Below are 10,432 nucleotides of genomic sequence, written 5' to 3' on the forward strand. Positions count from 1 at the left end.
ACTAGTGAGTTCGTCAATGCTTTCGCAATAGAAGGAGAGGAGAACCCATTACACAATACCCCAAAAAATCCACCTACAATGCCTAAATTCTCGTCACACTCCGTACCCACCGAGGAGAATCTACCAAATGGTACTCCTACACCGCAACATCTAACCGGAAATTTTATTGCCAAGTCCGCCTTCATCCAATTAGTTGAGAGGAGCCAATTTGGGGGGATGCCTAGTGAAGACCCTCATTCTCATATGGAAACCTTTTGCGACTATTGTGATGCAATCTCTCAAACGGGCGTGAGTCAAGACCAAATTAGAAGGGTCTTATTTCCTTTTTCTCTAATCGGCACCGCGAAGCAATGGTTGAAGGGCCTTGATAAGGCCACCCTCGGAATAGATTCTTGGAAGAAGTTGGCTCTACCCACCGGAAAAGACTAACATGCTAAGAGCTCAAATTACGGATTTTAAGCAAAGGGATGAAGAATCTTTGTATGAAGCTTGGGAGAGGTTCAAGGGAATTTGTCGCTCATGTCCTCACCATGGACTTAGCGAATGGTTTTTGGTACAACAATTTTGGAATGGTTTATATGAAGATTCTTGGAACATTCTCAATATGGGATCAAATGGAATGTTCACCGAAGTTGATGACAATCAAACATGGAACAAGATTGAGGAAATGGCGGTCCATAACTCACAATATAGTAGACCTCGCAAGGCTACTAGAGGAGGAAAGCATGAAGTGGACTCCGTTACTCAATAGGGTGCTCAACTTAGTGCTCACATCGACACAATCAACTTGAAGTTTGAACAAGCTATGGCTAGACTTGAAGAAAACTCAAAATCATCAAAGCATCATGTTAATGCCATGACGGCATCCTCATCAATCCCAAGTGGGATATGTGAGAATTGTGGAACTTTGGGACATGACCAAGGTGAATGTAGGGGAACAAATGAACAAGTGAATGCTTTCCAAGCATACAAGAGTGGTACCCCTTATTCCAATTTTTACAATGAAAACACCAAATTCCATCCAAATCTCTCATACAAAAGCCAAAATGTTCAAAACCCTCAAACAACATACACTCCACCACCCATGAGAAACCAAAATCAAAGACCCTTTTACAATCAAAACCAAGGTTACCAAAATCAAAATCCATACAATCACCAAAATGACCAAGGTTTTGATGTCCAAAAAGCGGTCCTCCAAATGCAAAAGAATCAACAAGAATTTTTCACTCAAATGCAAAAAGAGAGCCAAGCAAAGGAAACCACCATCAACAACATTCTAGCTCACACCAAGATGTTGGAAACACAATTGACTCAACTAGCATCTTCAACCTCACAAAGACAAAAGGGGCAATTACCACCTCAAAGTAATCCCCCTAGACATGAAACGGTTAGTGCCATTCACTTGAGAAGTGGTACAAGGTATGAAGCACCGAAGAAGCAAGTTGAGGATGAAGTTGTGGAAGCTAGTGAAAAGGAAGAAATTGTGCAAAGCTCCAAAGATGGAGAATCATCAAAAGAAAAAAGTTCAAAGAAAAATGAAGACAAGGTCAAGGAGAAGGAGGTCATTGTGATTAGACTTCCTTTTCCAAGTCGTCAAGTCAAGCCCAAATTTGATGATCAACTTGGAAAGTTCATGGAAATTGTGAAGAATTTGGAAGTCTCAATTCCTTTCACGGAATTAATCAATCACGTGCCGGCCTATGCGAAATACATGAAAGATATCCTCACAAAAAAGAAGTCGATCCGGAAGCTTGAGACTATCGCCTTCACTAAGGTGAGTAGTGCAATACTTCAAGGAGTTCACCTCCAAAACTAAAGGATCCGGGAAGCTTCTCAATACCGTGTACCATTGGCGACACGACGATCAACAAAGCCTTATGTGATCTAGGGGCTAGTGTGAGTGTCATGCCGTAATCGGTGAGTAAAAGGTTGGGGATGGGAGAGCTTAAATGCACCAACATCACACTCCAAATGGCCGATAGATAAACGAAGACACCATTAGGGATATGGGAAGATGTCCCCGTGCGATTTGGGAACTTTTTCATCTTGGTGGACTTTATCATTGTTGATATGGAGGAAGATTCCAACATTCCAATCATTCTAGGAAGACCTTTCCTACACACCGCGGGTGCGGTGATTGATGTGAAACATGGTGAGCTCACTCTAGAAGTGGGAGATGAAAGCATAACTTTTAATCTTGACAAGACTATGAGAGCTTCTCGTTTGCATGAACCATGTTTCATGATTGATCATTATAGCCGAAAGGATGAAAGGAAGAAATCGGAACTCCAATGGAAGAAGAAAATTGAAGATGCTCCATTCAAAGAGCAAGTGAATTGTGACAAGGAGAGCTTGCAAAGCTCATGTTTGAGAGAAGTGAGGGAGGGACAAACAATTTCAATTGATGTGTAGTGCTCTAGCTTAGTGTGGGGATGACAATTGCCTAGGCTATCCATGCCTTAGTAGTGGCCCCACAATGAAGAACACAAGATTTGAAGAAAGAATAGAAGAATGGTAAGGGATATGCATTGTGCACGGATGGAACTGAATCCGGGTACAAGGGGTTGAATCCGAACGGATTCCAGAGAATCCGCCCGTCTTGATAATCCGAGCGCATCTTGGGTCGAAGACGCACGACTTTATAAGCTGAGATTTTGGAAGATTTTTGACTGTAAGAGAATCCGGGCGTCTTGGAATATAATCCGTCCGTCCTGGACTGAAGACGCCCGTCTTCTCTGCTGAGGAAAACAAGAAAAATTTCCTGGACTGAAATCCGTCCGTCTTCAGGCAAATCCGCCCGTCCCGCATCAAGAAAATCCGAGCGTCTTCTTATGAATCCGCCCGTCTTTAGGCGAGTTTCATAAAACCCAGAAAGAGCAGAATCCGCACGGATTGGGCAGAATCCGCACGGATTGCCCCTGCAGTTCGAAATTTTCGGTCTTTATAAAATCCCTCCCACCTTCCTTCATTCATTCATTCATTCATAAACACTACCCACAACATCAAAACCCTCATCCTCTCCATCACAAAAACAAAATCCCTCAACAACATTCACCAAAAACAAATCAAATCATCCTTCTAACAACAAATCAATCACTCCTTCTTCAATAAAAATCAAAACCAAGCACAAAATCTTCAACCTTTGAGTCGATTTTTGATTTCATAAAGGCAAAGCCTTTCACCTTTAAATCGATTTGGGTACACTACAAATTGAAAATTTTTCATTCTTTTCTTGGTTAGTTCATCTATGGGAAGGACTAAGGGAGCAACAAAGGCAACAAAGGCACCAAAGGCTAAGGCACTCTCACAAAGGCAAAAGGCTCTTCAAACAAAGAAAGCATTGGCTATGGTGGTAGCAACACCAAACTTGGAAGTGCAACAACAACAACAACCTTCTATGGGAGCAACAACACCTTCTACTCCGGAAATTGATCAACTTTTGCATTATCCGGGAGGTAATTTTATTTCCGAAACCCATAGAAATACCTTTGTCAAGTTTGCTAGGAAGTCATTACAATCCACCAAATTTATATATGAAGATACCTTAGAAAAATTGGGTGTTCTTGAGCAAACTAGAGCCTTTTTCAAAGCCATGGGGTTGAAGAAATTGTTTGAAACAAAGGAATTGACATACCCCTCCCTTACCTTGGAATTTTTGAGTTCTTTGAAAGTCACCAAAGTTGAGAATAGGGAGAATCTCGAGTTTCGTCTAGCTAATGTTAGTAGACGCATTTCCTTTAGGGAATTGAGTGAAATTTTGGGTCTTAGTGATGAACCGCGTTATTTTAAGAATTATGGAAAGTATGACCCCGAACCTCTTTGGGAGGCAATTTCCGGGAGGAAATTTGAGGACTTTCATGCGAGTCGTGCTCTTTTGGTCCACCATCCGGGCATAAGAGTATGGCACAAGGGGATGGGAAACACCATAATTGTAAGGAAAGATACCAACCATTTCACCAAGCTTGATTTTATTCTCCTTGAATCGGCTTTGAACATTGGAAGAGTACACACCAAGCCTTACAATTCTTTGAGGCTCTTGGTAGATAGATGGCTCAACATTGATTGTGGGAAGAAGGGCACTACCGTTATTGTCAATGGCGGCCTAGTCACTATCCTAGCTAAGTACTTTGATCCTAACTTCAATAAGGATAACAAGTACAAAGCAAAGGAGGGTGGCCATCTTGTTGATATGCATACTATGATACACAAGTACAAGTGGGTTGCCCATAACCCCCTTGACACTAAGTATGGATGGCTCACTAGTGAAGCTAGATCGTTCACCTTGCCTTCAAAGATTTGTCGTCTAAGCGTCCACCGGACCAATTATCTACTTCCCCTTTCTAAAGAGGCCGAGTATATTATTCAACAACAAAAGGGTGAACTTGAAATGCCCTCCTCTTCCATTGTCATACCACCTTACCCCTTTGAGTATGAAGAGTTCAAGCCGGAAGGAGTTGAAGCTAGAAATGATTATGTGACTCTTCTCATGCAAGCAATGCACAAGCAAGACTTTGAGGACCGGAAAAATGCTTACTTGGCTCAATATCCACCCCTCCTACACTTAGCTAGGCAAGGACTACTTGATCCATCTTGTCCTTTGCCTAGTTGGGCGGATAGAGAAGTCCTATTTCCGGGTGCATCTAGGGTCGTTTCGGGTGACAATGAGGTTGTTGGTAATAATGAAGAAGTTGATGATAACATTGATGAAGAAGTAAGTGAAGAAGGAGAAAAGGATGGTGAAGATGATGATGAGCAAGATGAGGAAGAAAGTGAAGAAACAAATGACAAGGGAAGTGGCAATGTGACCACTTCTAATGAGGAAAGTGATGGTGATAGCATGATGGAAGATTAGCAAGCCTTGGAGACTCCTACCCTCTCATGGTTTGTCTATTTCTCTCTTTGTTTTAATTATAATTTTGATCATTGTTGGAGTAGTCCTAGAACCATAGAGGACTCACACCTCGGTACCATTGAGGTGTTCTCATTTTATTGTTCCCATTTTCAAAATCCAAAATGACAAATTAGTTTCATGCATTGCATAGTGTGTGCATGAACTACACCCATCCTTGGACATTAGCAATAGTGTCTCACTCGGTTTGGGGAAGTTAATGCATACACAACGGGAGGTAATCTAAATTATCCTCTTCGTCATAACAAAAACCATGCATCATGTAGTGTAGCTTAGTGTAGATTGCATTTAGTGTAGAAATCATGCATCATCTTTGCATAATTTCCATCATTTTGGCCATTGAGGACAATGCCCATATTAGTGTGGGGATGGGAATTCTAACATTTAACTCTTATTCAAAAATCCAAAAAAAATTGAAAAATTTCAAAAATCATAAAAATTTGAAAATTGAAAACCCAAAAACATGTTTATTTCCTTTTGTAGTCTTGTATATATTGTCTTGTATATATTGTGTTTGTTCTATCCTTGTTCACATTGATTGACTACGCCACATCCGAGACATGAGGATCATGAAGACCACATGGTATGATCTTTTCAATCTCCTTTTTCCTCTTTATGTTAATGACTATGTGGCTTTATTTTGATTGATGCGGTATAACAATGTGAACTTAGAACTTGCATTTAGTTTATATGTCATATTAGTTGATAGAATCACTTGCGTTAGGATGTTTATATTAGTTGCATCATGGCATGTAGTTGCATGTTAGAAATGTTTTGAAAAAAATGCCTAATTAGGAACTTTGACAAGAGCAACTACGCCATTACAAATACTTGTTCAACTTAAAACTTTGCCTACTAGAATGGTTGTAAAACACCCTAGATAGTGTCATACTAGTGTCTTTTGACCCATGACCCAAAGCCTAGTCAAGGGTTTGCATGTGAGTCACCTATCCAACCCTGTGATGCGATGTGGACTTGGTTAACTTGTCTAGGTGACCTTGATTGACCTTGTGGTAAGGCAACCCAAAAATATTTTATATCAATAAGCTTGAAGTGCTCATTTCTAAAGTTTTGTCATGTGGAAGTAATTCAATGCCAAAGAAACCTCAAAAGTTATGTCGAGAAATTTAATTGTTTTGATGGAGGCGTACCACTTCGATGTGCTTTGGAGCGGGATCCATTGAATTGGGCCCCCACACGGTTGTGAATTCGGCCGCCCAGAGACAGAGTGACTATCACCCCGAAAAGCTATTGTCTAGAGGTTAACCGGTTGCCTAATAAGCGATTGGCGAAAGCAAAGGACACTAGCCCGGAAGGGACAAACCCCATCTTAAAATTTTTGAAATGTGAAAGTTAAATGAGGTCAATTTTTGAATACTAGTCATATCCACCCGTTGTGTATAAAGATTTGAGCATTTCATTCCCAAAAAGCCCTTTTGTCAAGCCACTTTGTCGAGCTTGGGACGATCCATGACCTTTACTTTTGTAGAGAATTTGAGACTTGTCATGTCATATGCTACTAGCATCATAGGGATCATCATTCCACCACCATCCGATCGCTCTTGACGAAAGCATTTGGAAATTGAGGACGAAAGTAGTCTAGTTTAACACCATTTGGAGGTGATTTAGTGCCATCCTCTTAGCCTTAGTAATTTGTTGAACTAGTATTTTTGAAGGACTATACGCTCTTAAATTTGTTCTCTTTTAGTTGCCTCCGCCACTTGATGAGGGAGTGGCTATTCTTTTGTAGATGCATCCATTATTTGATTTTGTGTGCTTTAATGTTTGGATGTGTCTCCATTTTGGCAAGACCCACCTTGCCTTGCAAGAAGGCATCCTACCTCATGGTTGTCTTGTTGCGAGTTGAAGGGGCGGAGTGAGACCCGGTAATTGTCTCATATCGGTTATATTATTAGGCTAGTTTAAATAAAGGTCTAGTTTTTGTCACCTCTTTACTCGGGACGAGTAAAGGTTCAGTTTGGGGATATTTAATGTGACCATTATTTGCGCATATTTAGTCCCCTAATTGAGCCTATTTTGCATACTATTATAACATTATATGGCCATTTTATCCGTCAAAACCTTCCTATTTGCTTTTCTATCGCATTTCATATATTTTGTAGAAAAGGAGATCATAATGCGGAAATTCCCGTCTTTCGTGCATATTTGGAAGCTTATTGATGATATTAGATGGACTAGTATGAAGAGGAGGCAAGAATGATGACCAAAGATGTAGGAATAAAGTGTATATAGAAGGATCAAAGGGTTAAAAGTAAGAATGACGAGAGGGAAGGCATTATAAGAAGAAATCACTCGAAAACCGAACCAAGGGTTGCTCCTTTGGCTCTGAAAGTATGCTAGATGGAACGGCATCGGAAAAACAAGTGATCTAGGCTTTTGAATCACTCCAATAGGAGTCCGGATGAGAAAATGACGTCCGTTTTACAATCTGAGCTCAAGATACAGCTCAACCCGCTCGGGTCAAATTCAACCCGCTCGGGTTGAAGCCCAGGACGCCCATATTTCGCTCGGGACGGGCGTATTCCTGGACAGGAAACTTTCCCTTGCTACGTGAACCACAATCCGAGCGTCTTCTCCCAAATCCGCCCGGATTGCATCTCCCGAATCCGCCCGTCTTCTCCCATATCCGCCCGGATTGCATTCTCAGAATCCGCCCGGATTCTCTTGAATCCGCTCGTCTTCTACCGAAAGAATCCGCCCGTCCCGACTCCAAAACGCACGGATTCCAGTACAGCGAAATTTCGTCTTCTCCAAGCTACAAAGAAAGAAGCCCTTCCTCCGAAAAATACCGGCTCCTCCCTGCTCTAAACTCAAAAGTGTAATTACTAAATTAGCCTTAGTTAACCCTAAATGCATCCACCTAATTTCCACTATAAATACCCCATTTGTAATAATCAAAAGACACATCTTTTTAGCTAGAAAAATCCTTCCTTAGATTAGATTAGGAGTAGATTAGAATAGATTACTCTTGAATCTTTACACAAAATTACACATTAATCTCTCCTTAATTATTGTTCAAGTTTATTATTCAAGTTTATTATTGGGTAATTGAAGATTATTGGGTTTATTGGGAGATTGACAACCTTCCATCAATCATCAAGTTCTTCTATTATTCTTTGCTTTATTGTTTGGATCATCTTAAGTTGGTATAATTCCTTTACTTTTTACTCTTTATTGTTCATTCCTTCATTCCATTATCATGTTTATACTTGTTGTGATGTTTGACACCATTAATGACATGTTTCCCTTGATAATGAGTGAGTAGTCTTTTAGCTAGGATTAGTGGGTAACTAGGGGAAACCAACATGGGATTGATTCATGCTTAATCTAATATGTTCACATGATTAAATTGCTTGCTTGTTGTGATGTCAACTTTATGCACATGTTATGTTTGATGAAATGCTAAGCCTATGAATCCTTGCATTTATCACCATCTCTTATCTACTCAACTTGACTTGTAAGATATAACCCAACTCGAGTCTTGTTAGACCATGCATAGAAGTTGAATAGGAGGAAAGTAAGTCAACTTTTAGGTGTTGTACAATCTAATCGATTCGGCTCCGGGACCCAACTCTTCCTATGAACCGTAAGACATAAACCAACTCGGTTCCTCCACAACATTAATTGCTTGCTTATAATTGTAAACATGTTTGTATGATCAACACCATGAATCCCCTATGACCCCATGATATCCTAGCACTTTTAATCATTTGTTTACATCCTTCTTTTATTGCTTGTTTCACTTTATTGCTTTTATTAGTCTAGAACACAACTACAAACCCAACCAAATTGTGACACTAGCATAAATTGAGATAGATAGACTTAGAACCCAAAGCACACCGTCCCATGGATCGACCTCGACTTACCGCTAACTAGTTGTATGTTGAGTATTATAAATGTGTTTGATTGGATGAGTGACGACATCGTCCGGATCACCCGGGCAGAGACTGCTGAATCCGGCCGTCCCGTGCCTAAGACGCACGGATTCCAAGACAGCAAGATTTCGTTTCTTCAAGCTTCAATGAAAGATGCCCATCCTTCGAAAAATACCGGCGTTTCCCTGCTCAAATCTCAAAAAAAGTGTAATTACTAGTTTAGCCCTTAGTTAACCCTAATGCATCCACCTAATTTCCACTATAAATACCCCATTAGTCTAAATAGAAGAGCATGTTCTTCTTAGCAATCTTTAGTATAGTAATATCAATCAAATCTCTCTTTAGTTTTGTAATCAACAATTAATCAAGTTTTAATACAAGTTTTATTTCCTTAATCTCTCTTTTGTTCATCCTTTATTTTGGGTAATTGAAGATTATTTGGGTTATTATTGGGAGATTGACAACCTCTCAATCAAGCATCAAGTACTTCTTTTATTCTTGCTTTATTATTGGAATCATTAGTAGGTATAATTCTCTTAATCCCTTTTTAATTATTGTTAATTACTTTCATTTATTCATCATGTTTAACTTTGTTGGTATGATTGACAACCTTGCTAGCATGATCAACATGGTAATGAGTGAGTAGTCACCTAGATAGGGTTAATGGGTAATTAGGGGAAACCAACATGGGGAATGATCCATGCTTAAATTAATATGCTTTCATGGTTTATTTGCTTGCTTGTTTTGATCTCAACTCATGCACATGTTATGTTTGATGAAATGCGAGCCTATGAATCCTTGCATTTTTTACCCATCACCTATCTTTTCAATGAGACTTGTAAGACATAAACCAACTCGAGTCTTATTAGACCATGCATGTTGTTGAGTAGGGAAGATTAAGTCGACTTGTAGGTGTTGTACAATCTAATCGATTCGGCTCCGGGACCCAAACTTTCCTAGGATTGTAAGATATAACCCAACTCAATCCATCACAACAATAATTGCTTGCTTATAATTTGAGAACATGTTTGTATGATCAATTCCCATGATTCCCCTATGACCCCATGACACCCTAGTGCTTTTTACCAATTGTTTACAACCCTTTTAATTCATCTTGCTTGTTTACTTTCATTGCTATTTAGTTTAGTGACCTTCTACATCAACCCAAATTGTGACACCCCTAAGACACCACTAGTTGCAATAGAAATCTCATCTCAATTCCCGTCCCTTGGGATCCGACCTTTACTTGCCTCTTTACTAATTTTAGAGTTTTTTGTGAAGTTATAAATTGTGTTTTGGTCTAGGTGCTCCTAACGACAAGTTACCGAAAAGATTTAGTCCGACCACTTCTCAATACCGTGTACCATTGGCGACACCACGATCAACAAAGCCTTATGTGATATAGGGGCTAGTGTGAGTGTTATGCCGTACTCGGTGAGTAAAAGGTTAGGGATGGGAGAGCTTAAATGAACCAATATCACACTCCAAATGGCCGATAGATCGACGAAGACACCATTAGGGATATGGGAAGATGTTCTCGTACGAGTTGGGAAATTTTTCATCCCGGTGGACTTTGTCATTGTTGACATGGAAGAAGACTCCAACATTCCAATCATCCTAGGAAGAC

General features: G+C 40.0%; 1 non-coding gene across 1 annotated transcript; it reads right to left on the reverse strand.

The window, feature by feature from the left end:
• Positions 1-430: 430 nt before the first annotated feature.
• Positions 431-537, reverse strand: LOC141589196 (small nucleolar RNA R71). Its single transcript, XR_012520146.1, has one exon. It is a non-coding gene; the product is annotated as a small nucleolar RNA R71 (small nucleolar RNA).
• Positions 538-10,432: the final 9,895 nt, after the last annotated feature.

Source organism: Silene latifolia, chromosome 6 (assembly GCF_048544455.1).
Source record: "Silene latifolia isolate original U9 population chromosome 6, ASM4854445v1, whole genome shotgun sequence".
NCBI lineage: Eukaryota > Viridiplantae > Streptophyta > Magnoliopsida > Caryophyllales > Caryophyllaceae > Silene > Silene latifolia.